Source organism: Salmo salar, chromosome ssa16 (assembly GCF_905237065.1).
Source record: "Salmo salar chromosome ssa16, Ssal_v3.1, whole genome shotgun sequence".
NCBI lineage: Eukaryota > Metazoa > Chordata > Actinopteri > Salmoniformes > Salmonidae > Salmo > Salmo salar.
Genome location: NC_059457.1, coordinates 29,102,713 through 29,123,554, shown reverse-complemented (window position 1 = coordinate 29,123,554; position 20,842 = coordinate 29,102,713).

The window sequence follows — 20,842 nt, the reverse complement described above, 5'->3', positions numbered from 1 at the left end:
TTCTTATTGGTCAATTAACTAATTAAACACCTGGTAAACACCGGGTGATGTCACCAGGCGGGCCAAAACTCCATACCACCAAAACAGCCTGAAATTTCAGGCGCTCTTTTCAAACAGCTCTTACACTAAAATGGCATTATCATAATTTCACAGTATTATTTCAACCACATATTATGGAAATAAAACACAGTAAAATCACTTTGGATTGCACTGGGCCTTTAACATATACACAACGCTGATGTAATGTGACTACCCCCTACTGGTGGAGAAACACAAACTCTGCCCTCCATTTCACTGGGCTGCCATGTTTTTGGAAGCCCAGTCCAACTTGATTTTATTGGACAAAATCATTACAGTAAGACCTGTGGTGGTGGATATTGTAGCCATGGAGCCTGTTTGTTTGTTTGTTTGTATCTTCCTCCACTCATTCTGACTGATGTGGAGAGTTGCTGGTATGTGAGTTCATATTGAATTCATGTGTTTTTGGATACAATCACTCAGTAGCTTGTTTTGTTTGAGTTAAAACAAGTGAAGCAAAAGAGCAGAGTACCTTTCTCACTTGTAATCCAAATTGTTGTCTCTAAACATCAACAAATTAGTTGGGAAGGACTATTACAGTAGATGTTGAATTTCAGTGGAAAACATATACAAGCCACAGGTAACTAGAGAAAGCTTATATTCTACAAGATCACTGCAGAAGCTGTGTTAAACCCACATTTAAACCTACAAGACCCACGGGTTATATGCCAGGGGGAGAAAAAAATACATGAGGATGGCTTCTAGCACTCCAGAGCTTATTGGAGTACAGTTGTCCTTTGCTCAAAATGCTATGATTCTTGGTCATGGTAAGGATCATTGATCTGATAGGTTGATTGAATCTACCCCTTAGAAATCTGCTCTGATTATTAATTAACTTCTTGGGGCTAGGGGGCAGTATTGAGTATTTTGAAAATAATATGTGCCCATTTTTAACTGCCTCCTACACCAACTCAGAAGCTAGAATATGCATATTAGAAAACACTCTGAATTTTCTAAAACTGTTTGAATGGTGTCTGTAAGTATAACAGAACTCATATGGCAGTCAAAACCCTGAGACAAATTCTGACAGGAAGTGGATACCTGATGTGTTGAATTACCTTTAAGCCTATGCCATTGAAACACACAGGGGCTTATTAATCGTTGAGCACTTCCTATGGCTTCCACTAGATGTCACCAGTCTTTACAAAGTGGTTTGAATCTGCTACTGTGAGATCTGACCGAACAAGAGCCTTGGAACGGTGATGGCCGATTAGACTCTGGCACGCGAGTTCATGTTGGGTACTCACGTTCCAATACGTTTTAAAAGAGAATGCATTCGTCCGCCTTGAATATTATTCATGTTCTGGTTAAAAAAGGCACTAATGATTTATGCTATACAACGTTTGACATGTTTGAACGAACGTAAATATTTTTTTCCCCCTCGTTCATGAAGTGAAGTCCGGCTGGCATAGATCATGTGCTAACAACACGGAGCTTTTTGGACATAAATTATGAGCTTTTTCGAACAAAACTACATTCGTTATGGACCTGGGATTCCTGGAAGTGACATCTGATGAAGAGAATCAAAGGTAATGGATTATTTACATAGTATTTTCGATTTTAGATCTCTCCAACATGGCGGTTAGTCTGTATCGCAAAGCGTATTTTTCTGGGCGCAGTGCTCAGATTATTGCAAAGTGTGATTTCCCAGTAAGGTTATTTTTAAATCTGGCAATCCGGTTGCGTTCAAGAGATGTAAATCTATAATTCTTTGAATGACAATATAATATTTTACCAATGTTTTCGAATAGTAATTATTTCATTTGTTGTGTTGATTGACTGGCGGTTATTGGAGGGAAACGATTTCCTGAACATCAACGCCATAGTAAAACGCTGTTTTTGGATATAAATATGAACTTGATAGAACTAAAAATGCATGTATTGTCTAACATAATGTCCTAGGAGTGTCATCTGATGGAGATTGTCAAAGGTTAGTGCATAATTTTAGCTGGTTTTCTGCTTTTGGTGACGCCTGTCTTTGAATTGACAAAACATTACACACAGCTATTGTCAATGTACTCTCCTAACATAATCTAACTTTATGCTTTCGCCGTAAAGCCTTTTTGAAATCGGACGACGTGGTTAGATTAAGGAGATGTTTATCTTTCAAAGGGTGTAAGATAGTTGTATGTTTGAGAAATTTGAATTATGACATTTAATTGTTTTCAAATTTGGCGCTCTTGATATTTCAGCTGTTGTTGATAGGGTGTACCAGGGGTGGGACGCTTGCGTCCCACATAGCCCCTAGAGGTTATAACATTTGAGCTCAGCTCACATGAGGGTAAATTGGTGCAAATTGAAAAACACAGTTTGACAGATGAATATGTAAACATCATGCCTCGTTCACACAATTAGACAAGCTGTTGACTAGAAAGGATATATAAAACATAGTTTGGTAATAAGGGTTACAAAATCTTACACAAGGTCCATGTATGGACTTTGACCATTGCTGATCCCTCCTTTGCCTAGTCCTTCCAAAATTGATTTTGTTAAAAATTGCAAAACCCAGTAAGCCACATTTAACCCTTATAGATCTGGCTTATTTCATTGTCTTGCCAACAAGCCCCCAAATCCAATGTCAGCCTGCTACATGATGTTTCCTCTCGGGGAGTTAACCAAAGCCACTCCACTCAGCAGGGGATACTCCACACGTTTCTTTTCATTTACCCCGAAAATGATGAGGGCACATATGGGGGCATAAGTCTGACCAGAACAATCCTATTTCATGGAGGAAATTAGCCTTTCCCCTGTCCTCTGTCTGTAAAGTTGATTTGAAGTCATGGTTAAGTCCTCTCTTTTTGAGGCTGGGTCAGACCAATTTGCCACCTGGTGAGGAGGGGGAGGTAGGGAAGTATCATTTTTAATTGGAGGGTCACTTGGTACAGGGACACCACATCCTCTGGGCACTATGGCTGTCTTTGTGTCGGGCTCTAGCCACAGGAAATCCCCCACCTCATTAAGGGAAGTAGAAAGATTAATTGACCAGTTCACTAACTGGCAGCCTCAGGACTTGATGAACTTTGTAAGGGAACTCACCAATTAGACCTTGGCCCAGCATGATCCTTTCTTTAGAACAGGAGTAATCCTTTTTATTATCATTAGCTTCTGCAATCATCTGAGAAAGATCAAGTTTTACTTGCCCTTATTTCAAGACACAAAGACCTCGGTATTGTGCCAAGAACAAATAAGCTCACTGTACATGCAGACATCTGCATGAACAAATCAATTCCACAAATTGTAATGCAATTAACGTTGACTTTCATTCATATCAGTAAACGTAAATATTACACAAGTTGCTTTTGATGGGGAAAATATATATATTCTAGAACGAAGATGCATTTTCTTTTTGTATGTCTATCTATCCATTTGAACAAACAGGAGGGCATGACTTGCAAGGAACTTCATACAGGAGGGTTGTTATTCAACCACAGGAGGCCAGAAAAATGAATTTAATACAATCTGTGGGGGACCACAGGTCCTGCTTCTGCCTGGCTGGATTATACATCAGTCTGGTCCAGGTCACAGACAAAGCAAGCCCATTACAAATTTAACAACTGAGTGTCTGTGTAAAAACCCCATGTGGTGAACCAAGCCATTTCTCAACAAAAGGCCAGGCCAATTTCCTCTGGTAAACTGCTAAATTGATGTGACATTTTTGGCTCCAATTAACCTTAAAAGTGAGCATTCTTCTTTTTCCTTTGCTTTTCACACTTTATTTTTAAATGTTCCTTGTCTATTTATTTCTAAGGCACCTTGTTTTTGGTGGACAACAGAAAAGCAATCATTTCCCAGGATGTTTCAATAGAGGTTGCTGAATTTAATGCACTCCTGAAGAGGACATTCTGATGCAATTTGCTGTTGGACATATACTTCAACAGAAACAGCCGTTTCAAACACACTGAACGGCAGTTTCAAACAAAGTCCTTCTTCAGTGTTACAGAGGATGCATTCTCAATATTGATTATCTAATTTCTATATTAAAAAGGGATGGCTCAAAATGTACATAATGGGTACCTAGAAGAAAATGGGGGAGGGTCATGCTTTTAAAATTTCAGTCAAGGGGAGGGTTTAATATTTGTTTATCTAGTCCAGGGAAGGTCATTTAATTTGTAATTGATGAAATTTCAATATTTCTTAGAGTTTTAGAATTAGTTGCTTATTAGGCTATATATCAACATGTGCCCGATGCTGCCCCTCATCTCATTCTCCACTGAGCGTGCAATATCAATTGCTCCTATAGGCTATTTAATGTGGTCTCAATCAAATGATCCATAGCCTATAGGCTACGAAGTGCATGCTCGGAGAACCACAGAGCAAAGTTATATTTCTAGGCTAGCTGCTGGGATTGTATAAATAAACTAGGCTGCCCAGGCCTGCTCTGCTCTTGCTGATCAAAACCTTTTTTGTGTGCTGCCTAACCAATGGCTGTGCTATGTAGGACTAAGTTGGCAGTTCAGGAGAAGAGTCAAAGGCTTCTTGCCCAATTTTTTGTTGTTGATTAGGCTTAGTAAAAAAATGCACTTGCGTGTGGACTAGCCTATAGCATACAGTATGTTCAATTCAGTTTGAGAAAGAGTACCGGAGGTCAACTTTGATAGCTTGCTACCTCTATAATATATTTTGTTGTTTCTTGCCCATGATGTAGGCCTATTTATCACTTATTGACCTCACAATAAGCCAGATTCAAGTAACTTACATTGTGGTGCTGAAATTTGAAGCAGCAGCCAATCAATTGGAAATGGACAGCTCATAGTCCTGAATTAGGATAATTTGACTAGGCATAATTCATTTAAACCATCTTCATTTTAGTTAGACTTTACTAACAACAAGAGGGCTTTGAGTTGGAGCCTATTTCTTCCTACTTTATAAATAAGAGATTGGCCGACTATAGGCTGCTATATCCATAGATATGTAGCTCAATACCTCCACCAACCATGCACTCTTTAAATAGTCTACCTCCATGTAAGTGAAGGGCTGTTAAGTTAAAACAAAGACTTGAATTGAGAGGGTATGAGAGGGGATGCCATAGGCCTACTTTTTATTTAAGAAAATGGCAAAAAGCACAGGCCTGCCCCTTGTTAGCTTAAGAATTTGAAGAAAGCCAAACGGATTAGATTATATAAAGTGAACGACAACAGCGCTTTAGTACACAATACTATATGTTAGCAACAAGCTCTAAAATGCCCGGGAAAGACGTGAATCCGATGAACATGGGGATTCCATTGTTTCGTTTATTTGACGTTCAGAGGCTGAGCTAACCTTAAAAAAATGTACTTTGCGTGTGAAGTAATCTAATTTTGTCACTATCAATTGATTGAGCTATTTACTTCCTGTACAATAGATGTTTAAACCCAGATAGCTTTTAGGGAAACACTTGTGACTTTCTCTCTTTGGATTAAGCCAGAAGAGTAGCCAACAGTTTTCTGTGTCGGTAGGACTACTCTGTCTGGGGTGGAAAGGAAGACTTTACTTTTGAAAGTAGTATGCTTAGATTCCTAATGATGTCTCAGATTTAATTATTTGTATACAGAGACAGTTTCATTGCAAACAAGAGATGAACATTGAGATGAATTGGCATTGAGATGAACACATAGACCTATCTCTGTCCATTCTTAGCCTGTAATTTTGGTCATTTGTGTGGAATTAATTAAAAAATATTCTGCTAATATGTAAAATGAGGTAGAATTGCATGAATTTCTTCTCGGACCTGCAAATGCAATGATTTATTCATAATGTTCTCTTGTTCTCTGCTATCCACTTTATGTTTTAATTGTTATTTTGGGTATAGGGGAGGGTCATTTGTTGATTTTTCAAGCGTTCAGGAAGGATTTAGGTAAAATATATTTTCATCTCAGAGAGGTTTGATTTTCTCCATGTAACCCTTATTATAAATAACGTTCACTCCCTAACAATGCCGAATAGGAGCGTTTCCCCTTTGAAACTCACCAGCTGAGAGGTTGTTGTCAAACAAACATGGTTGGTGCTACTATAACTGGAGGGGATGGAAATGTCATGACCACCGAGGTGTCAGGATTTTTGTGTCAACACCTGTCGGTTCTCAGGGAGGTTGCATCTCCATTAACAACATTGACAATGAAGCAAAGCATATAAACACACACACACACACACACACACACACACACACACACACACACACACACACACACACACACACACACACACTTTAAAATGCTTTTAGAGGAAGCGAATGCTGGAAATGATTCAAATAGTGGAGCTGTAGCCACAGCATCTGTGCCGTCCCCTAGGGAGACATAAGAGGGTCTTCACAGGAACCTTTCTCTCTATGACATCTGCTGCAGTCAGACTGATGATCTGACAGCACAGCAATGTATAAGAGGACAGAACCACTTGAGCTCGGGTTCTCTGCATCCTCCCTCTAATGATATATCCTGTAGCACTCCCCCCCAGGTCCCTTTCACCAAGGGCTGGTTATTCCTCCTGGGTAGATTGGTAAAATTGGTTGACATATTCCTGGCTCCAATTAACCTTCGATTTGACTCCCTGCACAGCCTGTCCTTTTCTATTGTCTCAATGAACAAGGGGGCAGCAGTGAATGCATGGTCAGAAGCAGAGGCATCATTTTCTGACGTTGACCATTTTCCTTAATGATTGTTCTCTTTCCCAACGGATGCCCATAGGGTGGGGGGGTGGGAGAATTTCAATCTAATCAGCAGGTTATCACATCAGTCTGCCCTCATTTATCAAGTGATACAGTATTTAGCTTAAATGGGAAGAAAAATAGTAAATTACGTCTCTTTGGAAAAGAAAGTGGAAATGCAACTGACTTAGGTTTTAATAAAGCAGATGAATCTCTGATCATAGTTTGAGTGTGGATTTGTTTTTCTTAGCTGTGAAATAAATACTTTTCAGTATTTACATTCTAATAATTTTAGAACAAAGTCTGACTTTCTACATTAATGTAAATAAATATTGAATTAATTGATTTACTATATCTTGCCATTTGGCTTCCTGGTGTATAATCTGTTTTGTAAAGTAAGAACTAAAGATGTACAGAGATTACAGCGATTGTAATCATGTATTATGTTCTAACCCCCCCCCTCTTTCCCCCAGGTTCATTTAGAGGGCATCAACAGTAAGTGTCTTCATGCAAGATTTTCCCCCTATTCAACCAAATCTGACAATCCACAGCTCTAGGCATTTTCGGCTTCTCCACCCTTCCCATCCCATATTTCTAGGCTACCGTGTATTTTTAACACACTTCATCCTCTCCAGAACAGCAGACAACGGTGTTCAAAGGTCCCTACAGTTTGCACCATGTTCACATTTGTGTGGTTCACTGAGGCAGTGGCCTGCATGTGATTGCTCATTTAGAATGACAGATGGAGGGGGAGGTCAATTTGGGATGGGGATATGAATGTGGGAATAAGTCTAAATATTTTCCCTGCCCTCTTGTGATAGTGACAAGACACATGTACAGAAATACACTGTAGCTCCTAACCTGCCCAAGTATCTTGTCCTAACAAAATCTGGATCAGTTTCAAACAAAGGATCATTTTCAGAGAGTGGCCAACAACTAAGCTACCTTCTAAAGGACAGGACTCTCTTTTTGCAACCAACAACCAATCTTGCAGAGGTTTGCCACACAGTACTGTATTTCAATGTCATGTCAGTTGCTGGTATAATCCCTCCAGCCACCACAGAGAGTTGTGTGCTCTTATGGGCACTGCAACCTCCTCATGACTGATGCTCAAAGTCCACTTTGGATGACATAATCAGTATCTAAATAATCATTTTGACTTACAAATGGCCTACTCTAATATCGTTGCCTACATATCTTACATTTTCAGGGGGGAAATAAATGGAATGAGGTATTGTGATTTTAGATCCAAGATGGTCTGTTTACTGTTATGTTTACTGTTGTTATACAGCATTCTACCCTGTTGTCATATGCCAGCGACTGAATGAAGACCCCTGTCTAAACAATGATTAATATTTCAATGCATGTGTTTCTCCCCAGCTTCAGAGATAATTTAGATCCTGTACTGCTGAGGTCATGTAATGGTTAAACTGAGAGAGAAACCCACAGAGCAGTGCTTGAACGCATTGGGCATACATTATTAAAATCCCTAGGTCATGAGGAAACTCACATCCTATCAAAAATGAGAGAGAGCTAGTGATGCCTCTGACTTTAGTTTAAACTCGCAGTGAGGATACTAACCATTATAGGTTCAATAGTTCTTGCCTTGTGTTTCATACTGTGAGTTTCTTTTTCAAATGGTGCATTATATAACGCCTTTCAACTCCTACACAGTACTATGGGAATTAGCCCATTTAAAAGGCAATAGGGAGAAGTCACCTTAGCATGCACCATTCTTGGTGTTTCATAATTGATTCCTATAACAAAACTGAGCACATTACCATTGCACTTAACTGCTGACATTTTTTTATTCATAAATCTGATGTAAACTTTAGATTTTACTGTCCCCATCTGGGACACAAGATGGCATTGCATTTCCTAGAGTTATAGGAAAAGGCAGTCAAATCTAAATAGTGTCCCATCAACAGGATTCAACCTCATACTCTGTCCCTGAAGTTCCCTACTCGACCTACTAAGCTGCCGGTCAGGTGAAACTACATGTATAAAATTATAACTATATTTGTAAGTATGGTGTCCAGTAGAGGTTGCTGTTTGAAAGCAGCTTGGAATCGAAGAAAGCACCAGAACAACGGCGAAATCAGTGGGATTTCGCATTTTGCAACACACGGTTTAAGAAAGCATATGATCAAGCAAAGCTTTAGACGTCATTGATGATGTACTTATAATAAAATAATACACGAATCGGCACACTGCTTCAAAGCTGCTTAACGATTTCGTCGCACACCTCGGAGCTCCGCAATCAAATGTAACATCACTACTGACTACTACCAATGTGCTATAGTGAGAATGGATGTTGAAGGATCTCCACTTAACAATGAAATAGATTCACTGCTGCTATCGAAGTCATTCCACCTCCTCCTCCTCTCCTTGTTATTCTCTTCTCCTCCTCCTCTCCTTGTTATTCTCCTCACCTCCACCTCCTTCTCTTTCTCCCCCTCCTCTCCTATCCCTCCTCCCCAACTTCCTCCCCCTCCTAGTCCCCCACTTCCACCTCCTCTCCTTCTGCTTTCCCCCTTCCTACATCTCCTCCTCCTTCTTTCTTCAATAAGTGTGACGTTACGTGTATCAATGACGTCAGCAAGTGGTATGCAAGTGCTTTGAAATTTTATGTCCCATGCATGTGAGACCTTAGAAGGCTTAGCTTACATGTCTCTTATATGTTTTTTTTATACAATGCATGCCTGGTTTCTGTTATGTCTAAATGTTACGCATCCATATGTCAGTTATTACAAGAGTCTTCTATGAATTTTGTATGTGTATTTCCTGCCATGTGTATTACTTACAAGTTCCAGGTAGAACATACAGGAATCTTGTTATAGTCTTCTATATCTTTTCAATATGGGGTCCGTCATAATTCTAAGAACCACACAGAACTCCCCACAGAACAGTGTTAGTGGATGTGGGCATGTGCATATCAAAGCATGTTCTTAGTGCAGGGGTAGCACAGCACACAACATTAACTCTGAAACGTAATGTTCATGATATCAGTTTTGTGTACAGTGCGGGTCATTGCATATTTTAACAGGGAATCATGGAAACAGAAGCTCTCCTCTTTCTACTGTCTGTCATCCATCTTTAATGGAGCTCTGTCCCTGGCTACCCAGGCAGGCAGGCAGAGCGGGCCCAGTCAGTCTATTCTGAAGCTTTTTACAATACACAATGTGGAAGGATGGTGCACACTTCAATTATCTAACATCGATATAAGAGTTGCATTTATATTTGTTTCTGGCCATTGTTTGCGCTTGAACTTATAACTGTTTATCTTTCACAAAGGGAATGGTAACAACTGAGTTAGTTATATGCAGCTATTTGACACGAATCTGTTCATGATCTCCAAATGACTGCAGAGGCAATGTCAAGATTCATCTGAATTCACAACAATGAGCAAACAAGTAAATGAAAAGAGCTAGGGTAAAAAGCTTTGTGTTCATGTACTGTACAACCCACATGTCCCAAACTTTAAAACCAGGAATGTGCTATTCTAATTCACATGAAGCTCCAAAAGCATTTGCTCTTGTCTCCCATAGGACACAAGGCACAGCTGAAGACGGCCTCATCATACACAGTACCAGGGACCACATCTAACCTCTATAACTGACTGTGTGTCAGGGCGAGGTTATACAGAGCCTCAAAACTCATAGGACTGGAGTGCTGGGTCAACGTCAATCACAGTAATATCAGCTGACACACTGGTGAGGGTGGCGACAGGGCAAGGTTATGTGTCACTGAACGCTCATGGCCAGCTCGGAGATCATGCCAGTGCTTCTCTTTAGAATGGTTCTCCCTAGAATTTGTCCAATATGGACTTGGGGTCCCTTAGGATGATTCCTCATGAAACTAGAACAAAAAAAGACCATCATTTAGGGGATTTTCACTAAATCTAATCCATAGAATGGTTCTTTGGAGTAAGAATTGTTGACATATGTATCTATATGCACAAATGAAAAATTATGAATTGAAGTTGGAATATTTGTGAAACTTTGGCCTCACCCAGGCCTACTTTAAGACTCCATAATGTTTAATCTGTAGGTGTTACAAAGCAAAGTTGGTGTTATATGAAGCTTTACTACTTACTCTGTAATATACAGTTGAAGTCGGAAGTTTACATACAATTAGGTTGGAGTTATTAAAACTCGTTTTTAAACCACTCCACAAATATCTTGTTAACAAACTATACAGTAGTTTTGGCAAGTCGGTTAGGACATCTACTTTGTGCATGACACAAGTAATTATTCCAACAATTGTTTACAGGCAGATTATTTCACTTATAATTCACTGTATCACAATTCCAGTTGGTCAGAAGTCAGAATACACTAAGGTCACTGTGACTTTAAACAGCTTGGAAAATTCCAGAAAATTATGTAATGGCTTTAGAAGCTTCTGATAGGCTAAATGACATCATTTTAGTCAATTGGAGGTGTACCTGTGGATGTATTTCAAGGACTACCTTCAAACTCAGTGCCTCTTTGCTTGACATCATGGGAAAAATCAAAAGAAATCAGCCAAAACCTCAGAAAAAAATATTGTAGACCTCCACAAGTCTGGTTCATCCTTGGGAGCAATTTCAAAACGCCTGACGGTACCACTTTCAAATGTACAAACAATAGTACGCAAGTACAAACACCATGGGACCACGCATCCGTCATACTGCTCAGGAAGGAGACGCGTTCTGTCTCCTAGAGATGAACGTACTTTGGTGAGAAAAGTGCAAATCAATCCCAGAACAACAGCAAAGGACATTGTGAAGATGCTGGAGGAAACAGGTACAAAAGTATCTACACTGCTCAAAAAAATAAAGGGAACACTTAAACAACACATCCTAGATCTGAATGAAATAAATAATCTTATTAAATACTTTTTTTCTTTACATAGTTGAATGTGCTGGCAACAAAATCACACAAAAAGAATCAATGGAAATCCAATTTATCAACCCATGGAGGTCTGGATTTGGAGTCACACTCAAAATTAAAGTGGAAAACCACACTACAGGCTGATCCAACTTTGATGTAATGTCCTTAAAACAAGTCAAAATGAGGCTCAGTAGTGTGTGTGGCCTGTATGACCTCCCTACAACGCTTGGGCATGCTCTTGATGAGGTGGCGGATGGTCTCCTGAGGGATCTCCTCCCAGACCTGGACTAAAGCATCCGCCAACTCCTGGACAGTCTGTGGTGCAACGTGGCGTTGGTGGATGGAGCGAGACATGATGTCCCAGATGTGCTCAATTGGATTCAGGTCTGGGGAACGGGCAGGCCAGTCCAAAGCATCAATGCCTTCCTCTTGCAGGAACTGCTGACACACTCCAGCCACATGAGGTCTAGCATTGTCTTGCATTAGGAGGAACCCAGGGCCAACCGCACCAGCATATGGTCTCACAAGAGGTCTGAGGATCTCATCTCGGTACCTAATGGCAGTCAGGCTACCTCTGGCGAGCACATGGAGGGCTGTGCGGCCCCCCAAAGAAATGCCACGCCACACCATGACTGACCCACCGCCAAACCGGTCATGCTGGAGGATGTTGCAGGCAGCAGAACGTTCTCCACGGCGTCTCTAAACTCTGTCACGTCTGTCACATGTGCTCAGTGTGAACCTGCTTTCATCTGTGAAGAGCACAGGGCGCCAGTGGCGAATTTGCCAATCTTGGTGTTCTCTGGCAAATGCCAAACATCCTGCACGGTGTTGGGCTGTAAACACAACCCCCACCTGTGGACGTCGGGCCCTCATACCACCCTTATGGAGTCTGTTTCTGCCCGTTTGAGCAGACACATGCACATTTGTGGCCTGCTGGAGGTCATTTTGCAGGGCTCTGGCAGTGCTCCTCCTTGCAAAAAGGCGGAGGTAGCGGTCCTGCTGCTGGGTTGTTGCCCTCCTACGGCCTCCTCCACGTCTCCTGATGTACTGGCCTGTCTCCTGGTAGCGCCTCCATGCTCTGGACACTACGCTGACAGACACAGCAAACCTTCTTGCCACAGCTCGCATTGATGTGCCATCCTGGATGAGCTGCACCACCTGAGCCACTTGTGTGGGTTGTAGACTCTGTCTCATGCTACCACTAGAGTGAAAGCACTGCCAACATTCAAAAGTGACCAAAACATCAGCCAGGAAGCATAGGAACTGAGAAGTGGTCTGTGGTCTCCACCTGCAGAACCACTCCTTTATTGGGGGTGTCTTGCTTATTGCCTATAATTTCCACCTGTTGTCTATTCCATTTGCACAACAGCATGTGAAATTTATTGTCAATCAGTGTTGCTTCCTAAGTGGACAGTTTGATTTCACAGAAGTGTGATTGACTTGGAGTTACATTGTGTTGTTTAAGTGTTCACTTTATTTTTTTGAGCAGTATATATCCACAGTAAAACCATTCCTATAGCGACATAATCTGAAAGGCCACTCAGCAAGGAAGAAGCCACTGCTCCAAAATTGCCATAAAAAAAGCCAGACTACGGTTTGCAACTGCACACGGGGACAAAGATTGTACTTTTTGGAGAAATATCCTCTGGTCTGATTAAACAGAAATAGAACTGTTTGGTCATAATGACCATCGTTACGTTTGGAAGAAAAAGGGGGCTTGCAAGCCGAAGAACACAATCTCAACTTTGAAGCACAGGGGTGGCAGCATCATGTTGTGGGGGTGCTTTGCTGCAGGAGGGACTGGTGCACTTCACAAAATAGATGGCATCATGAGGGAGGAAAATTATGTGGATATATTGAAGCAACATCTCAAGACATCAGTCAGGAAGTTCAAGCTTGGTCACAAATGGGTCTTCCAAATGGACAATGACCCCAAGCATACTTCCAAAGCTGTGGCAAAATTGCTTAAGGACAACAAAGTCATGGTATTGGAGTGGCCATCACAAAGCCCTGACCTCAATCCTATATAAAATTTGCGGGCAGAACTGAAAAAGCGTGTGCGAGCAAGGAGGCCTACAAACCTGACTCAGTTTCACCAGCTTTGTTTGGAGGAATGGGCCAAAATTCACTCAACTTATTGTGGGAAACTTGTGGAAGGCTACCCAAAATGTTTGACCCAAGTTAAACAATTTAAAGGCAATGCTACCAAATACTAATTGAGTGTATGTCAACTTCTGACTCACTGGGAATGTGATGAAAGAAATTAAAGCTGAAATAAATCATTCTCTCTACTATTATTCTGACATTTCACATTCTTAAAATAAAGTGGTGATCCTAACTGACCTAAGACAGGGAATTTTTACTAGGATTAAATGTCAGGAATTGTGAAAAACTGCATTTGGCTAACGTGTATGTAAACTTCCGACTTCAACTGTAAGTGGTATTTTGATTTAAATAACACATTTCTTACATCCATTTATGAATATTGAAAAATATAAACATGCCAAATCAAAAATGGTATATATTCTATATTTTTCAATATTCATAAATGTAAGAAAGGTGTATATATAGTTTTTGTTGTACTCCATCTCTCATTCGTCTTTCTTAGGTAAAAAAGAGCTGTAACATGGAAAAATGGTTGTGTGGGAACCCTAACCCTATAAAGGTGTGTTGCATTTTAACCTTTTGTTTTTTTTAAAGAAAAACATTTGCTTTTATGAAAGTTATATTCCAAATATTTCCAAAACCGTATCGCAAACGAGGCATATCAACATTTAGAAAGAGCTTTGGTTCAGCGTCGGACCGTCGGTACATCTGCCCTCAGCTAATCAAAATGGACGTTGGAGTCATTTGAAGGACTACCATTCGGCTTGTTGTGTTGAGTATCCAAACTACTCCTGTTGCAGTGTCTCTGCCTTCTTCTGTAGATTGCTTTCCCAAGGCCCTGCAGGTCAGACTGATGGCTCAAGCCTTTACTCCAGCATTGCTTTCTATTTGTTTGAATCTTCCTGTGGATATTGTGTGATTGATTGTCTTCGGAGGCCTCCTCTGAGTTATGAATCATCTTCACCTGGGAAGATGATGTTTAATCAATACACATCTGACCTGTTGTCGTGATCCATAGCTGTGAAGATTTGTTTTGCAAAAAAATAGAGCAGAAGATTGTTGTTTCATCTGCTGGGTGGTTGGACACATACTACAGGTGATTTGACGATATGCTTGGGGTGGGTCATTGAGCTCCATAGGGTCCGCAGGAGTCGGTGTGGGAAAAAATAATAATCAACTAATCCAGTTGGGTTTCGCACAGCGTGAAGCAATGACTGTATATATGAGGCGTGTAGAAATACAATCAGGCCTGTTGGGACCAATTATTTATATATACAGTACACTAGATGACTGACAGGAGGCGCTGTTTTAAAGCCAACTTGGCACTCCCCCACCATTGTAAAAAATATTTAGGAAGCTATAGAAATGCATTATGCATTATTAGTCTACATTTGTTTTTGCCACATGTATTCTATTACAGACACCTTAAAGAACACTTAAAATATATTATGTAAGCTAAACATAAACATTTAAAATCAATAATATATTTTTAAAAATACCTGAAAGTAAAATGTTTATTAAGTTCAAATTTTACTGTTCCCACTACAACAACAAAAATACTTAAATACATGTAATGTTGTCATTGAAACATTTAATATAAATACTGTAGAATTCCATTCATTACTATGGAGAATCAGAATCCAAGATGGCGTAGCAGTCAGACCTTGTCCTTTGTCTTGTCGTGTCCCATGTATATATCTTTTCATATATTTTTCTTAGCATTTCTTTCTTTTATTTTTTCTAAACCTCAACTTCAAAATACTCTCCTGCAAACCGCCTCACACCAATGTGGTGTGGATCTGTTTTTCTAAAGTATTTTTATTTACCTCGGAATCGGAATCCCCCAACAGAAGCTGCTAGCAGTCATCAGCTAACCTTTAGCTCGGAAAGCTCTCGCCAGTTTGTACAACGCGACTCAAACCAGAGCATACCGGACCTATTTTCTCTCCATATCCCCGGATTCCTACCACAAGCTCTGGACCTTGTCAACTGGATCATCACAGCTAGCTAGCTGATACCCGAGTGACTACTCCTGGCTAAAGTCTGTCACGAAGCAAGCACCCATTAGCCTGGAGTTAGCCCATGCTAGGCCTACTCTCCCGGCTAGCTGAAGAGGCCCATCAACCACACCTGGGCTACAATACCCGGACCCCCTCTACTGCCGGTACGGGGCACGGAACCCCGCCGATCCTTCATGACTGGATTAGGACGTAATCTGCTCGAGGAGGTACTCAACTGGCCCCTACATCGCGACGTCCCCTGAATGCCCATCTGCTAGCCTGCTAGCCGCGGCCTGCTAGCTGCGGCCCGCTAGCTGTCTAGAGCATATTGGACTGTTAGCTGAATAGATCCATCGGCCAATTTCTTGGGCCACTATACCTATTTTGCCAATTGGACTTGGACCCCTCTGCTATTCGGAACCCAACTAATCCCTCACGTCTGGTCGATCGACGCCACCGCACGCGGAGGCTAAAACAGACTTTCCTTCAACGAGACGTCCCTCTAAGGCCCTTCTGCTAGCTTACTAGCCCCGGCCTGCTAGCTGTCTGATTCACCGTGTCTCCAGCCAGCCCAACCACTCACTGGACCCCTATGATCACTCGGCTACGTATGCCTCTCCCTAATATCAATATGCCTTGTCCATTACTGTCTTGGTTAGTGATTATTGTCTTATTTCACTGTAGAGCCTCTAGCCCTGCTCAATATGCTTTAACCAACCATTTAGTTCCACCTCCCACATATGCGGTGACATCACCTGTTTTAAACGTCTCTAGAGACAATATATATCTCATCATTACTCAATGCCTAGGTTTACCTCCAATGTACTCACTTCCTATCATACCTTTCTCTGTACATTATGCCTTGAATCTATTCTATCGCGCCCAGAAACCTGCTCCTTGTACTCTCTCTTCCAAACGTACTAGACGACCAGTTCTAATAGCCCTTAGCCATACTCTTAACCAACTCCTCCTCTGTTCCTCTGGTGATGTAGAGGTTAATCCAGGCCCTGCAGTGCCTAGCTCCACTCCTACTCCCCAGGTGCTCTCATTTGTTGACTTCTGTAACCGTAAAAGCCTTGGTTTCACGCATGTTAACATTAGAAGCCCACCAAAAACCCGGAAACTTCCATCCCTAATTATAACATTTTCCAACAAGATAGAACTGCCAAAGGGGGCAGCGTTGCAATCTACTGCAGAGATAGCCTGCAGAGTTCTGTCTTACTATCCAGGTCTGTACCCAAACAATTTGAGCTTCTACTTCTAAAAATCCACCTTTCCAGGAATAAGTCTCTCACTGTTGCCGCTTGCCATAGACCACCCTCTGCCCCCAGCTGTGCCCTGGAAACCATATGTGAATTGATTGCCCCCCATCTATCTTCAGAGCTCGTGCTGCTAGGTGCTACCTAAACTGGGACATGCTTAAAACCCCGGCCATCCTACAATCTAAGCTTGATGCCCTCAATCTCACACAAATGATCAATGAACCCACCAGGTACAACCCCAAATCCATAAACATGGGCACCCTCAAAGATATCATCCTAACCAACTTTCCCTCCAAATACACCTCTGCTGTTCAACCAAGATCTCAGTGATCACTGCCTCATTGCCTGCATCTGTAATGGGTCTGCAGGTCAAACTACCACCCCTCATCACTGTCAAACGCTCCCTAAAATACTTCAGCGAGCAGGCCTTTCTAATCGACCTGGCCCGGGTATCCTGGAAGGATATTTACCTCATCCCGTCAGTAGAGGATGCCTGGGTATCCTTTAAAAGTGCCTTCCTCACCATCTTAAATAAGCATGCTCCATTCAAAAAATGTAGAACCAGGAACAGATCTAGCTCTTGGTTCTCTCCAGACCTACTGCACAAAAACATCCTGTGGCGTTCTGCATTAGCATCGAATAGCCCCTGTGATATGCAACTTTTCAGGTAAGTTAGGAACCAATATACACAGGCAGTTAGGAAAGCTAAGGCTAGCTTTTTCAAACAGAAATTTGCATCCTGTAGCACAAACTCCAAAAAGTTCTGGGACACTGTAAAGTCCATGGAGAATAAGAGCACCTCCTCCCAGCTGCACACTGCACTGAAGCTAGGAAACACTGTCACCACAGATAAATCCACTATAATTGAGAATTTAACTATGCATTTTTCTATGACTGGCCATGCTTTCCACCTGGCTACCCCTACCCGATCAACAGCCCGCCACTCCCCACAGCAACTCGCCAAAGCCTCCCCCATTTCTCCTTCATCCAAATCCAGATAGCTGATGTTCTGAAAGAGCTGCAAAATCTGGACCCCTACAAATCAGCCGGGCAAGACAATCTGGACCCTCTCTTTCTAAAATTATCTGCCAAAATTGTTGCAACCCCTATTACTCTCTTTTGTATCGTCTGAGATTCGCAAAGATTGGAAAGCTGCTGCGGTCATCCCCCTCTTCAAAGGGGGAGACACTCTAGACCAAAACGGCTACAGACCTATATCTATCCTACCCTGCCTTTCTAAGGTCTTCGAAAGCCAAGGTAACAAACAGATTGCCAACCATTTCGAATCCCACCGTACCTTCTCCGCTATGCAATCCGGTTTTAGAGGTGGTCATGGGTGCACCTCAGCCACGCGCAAGGTCCTAAATGATATTTTAACGCTTGTCGTCTGTCGAAGAAGGGGTTTGTGGGTAGTTATTTTCTGTTTTGTACATTTTGTGACCTGACAGAACTGTTGGCTGTCGTTCATTTTCTTGTTTGTTTGAAGTGTTTCTTATTATTAAATCATTACTACAGAACTACCCACCACAACTGGACCAAGCAGTGTAGTATGTAGGAGCAGAGGGTTCAGGACTCCTGGACTTGGGAGGAGATACTGGACTGAAAGGGACCTTGGAGACAGGCTGGGGAATATCGCCGCCCGAAGGAGGAACTAGAGGCAGCGAAAGCTGAGAGGCGGCGATATGAAGCAAGGCAGCGCAGCAGGCACGAGAGGCAGCCCCAAAAAAGTTTTGGGGAGGGCACACGGGGAGATTGGCGGAGTCAGGCGATAGACCTGAGCCAACTCCCCGTGCTTACCGGAAGCAGCATAGTACTGGTCAGGCACCGTGTTATGCGGTGAAGCGCACGGTGTCTCCAGTACGCGCTCATAGCCCGGAGCGCTACATGCCAGCCCCCCGCAAGTGCCATGCGAGACTGGGCATCGAGCCAGGGCGGATTGTGCCAGCTCAGCGCGTCTGGTCTCCAGTGCGCCGTTTCGGTCCAGGGCATCTTGCGCCGGCTCTGCGCACTGTGTCTCCGGGGTGCTGGGAAGGCTCAGTTCGTCCTATGCCTGCGCTCCGCCCGTGCCGGGCGAAGTGGGCATTGAGTCAAATGGAGAGGTGCGTGTAGCAAGCATCAGATCTCCAGTGCTCCCCCACAGGCCGGTCTACCCTGTGCCTCCTCCACGGACCAGGCCTCCAGTGGGTCTCCCCAGCCTGGTCTATCCTGTGCCTCCTCCAAGGACCAGGCCTCCAGTGGGTCTCCCCAGCCTGGTGAATCCTGTGCCTCCTCCACGGACCAGGCCTCCAGTGGGTCTCCCCAGCCTGGTCTATCCTGTGCCTCCTCCAAGGACCAGGCCTCCAGTGGGTCTCCCCAGCCTGGTGAATCCTGTGCCTCCTCCACGGACCAGGCCTCCAGTGGGTCTCCCCAGCATGGGGAATCCGCCGCCAGAGTCGCCCGCCTGTCCGGCGCTGCCGGAGTCGCCCGCCTGTCCGGGGCCCGCGGTGAAGGACCTCGCTCTAGAGGCGCCACCAAAGTGGGGTGAGCCAGTGTTGGAGCGGGGTCTGCGTCCCACTCCAGAGCCGCCACCACGGAGAGATGCCCACCCAGACCCTCCCCTATAGGTTCAGGTTTTGCGGCTGGAGTCCGCACCTTTGGGGGGGTACTGTCACGCCCTGACCTGAGAGAGCCTTTTTTATGTCTCTATTTAGGTTTGGTCAGGGTGTGATTTGGGTGGGCATTCTCTGTCCTTTTTTCTATGCTTTGTATCTTTGTTTTGGCCTGGTATGGCTCTCATTCAGGGACAGCTGTACATCGTTGTCGCTGATTGCGAGTCACACTTAGGCAGCCTGTTTTCCTTTGGGGTTTGTGGGTAGTTATTTTCAGTTTTGTACATTTTGTGACCTGACAGAACTGTTGGCTGTGGTTCATTTTCTTGTTTGTTTGAAGTGTTTCTTATTATGAAATCATTAATATGAACACTCACCACGCTGCGCTTTGGTCCCCTTCTTCTACAGACGACAAGCGTTACAGATATCATAACCGCCATCGATAAGAGACATTACTGTGCAGCTGTATTCATCGACCTGGCCAAGGCTTTCGACTCTGTCAATCACCACATTCTCAGATCAACAGCCTTGGTTTCTCAAATGACTGCCTTGCCTGGTTCACCAACTACTTCCCTGATAGAGTTCAGTGTGTCAAATCGGAGGACCTGTTGTCCAGACCTCTGGCAGTCTCTATGGGGGTGCTACAGGGTTCAATTCTTGGGCCGACTCTCTTCTCTGTATACATCAATGATGTCGCTCTTGCTGCTGGTGATTCTCTGATCCACCTCTACGCAGACGACACCATTCTGTATACCTCTGGCCCTTCTTTGGACACCGTGTTAACTAACACCCAGACGAGCTTCAATGCCATACAACTCTCCTTCCGTGGCCTCCAACTGCTCTTAAATGCAAGTAAAACTAAATGCATGCTCTTCAACCAATCGCTGCCCGCACCTGCCCGCCCATCCAGCATCACTACTCTGGACGGTTCTGACTTAGAATATGTGGACAACTACAAATACCTATATATATATTCTTTGGACACTGTGTTAACTAACCCCCAGACGAGCTTCAATGAATATATATATATTCTGCACATCTACCATTCCAGTGTTTAATTGCTATATTGTAATTACTTTGCCACCACGGCCTATTTATTGCCTTACCTCCCTTATCCTACCTAATTTGCACATACTGTATATAGACTTTTTATACTGTATGTTTGTTTATTCCATGTGTAACTCTGTGTTGCTGTATGTGTCGAACTGCTTTGCTTCATCTTGGCCAGGTCGCAGTTGCAAATGAGAACTTGTTCTCGGCTGGCCTACCTGGTTAAATAAAGGTGAAATAAAATAAAATAATAAATGGAGGACTGCTC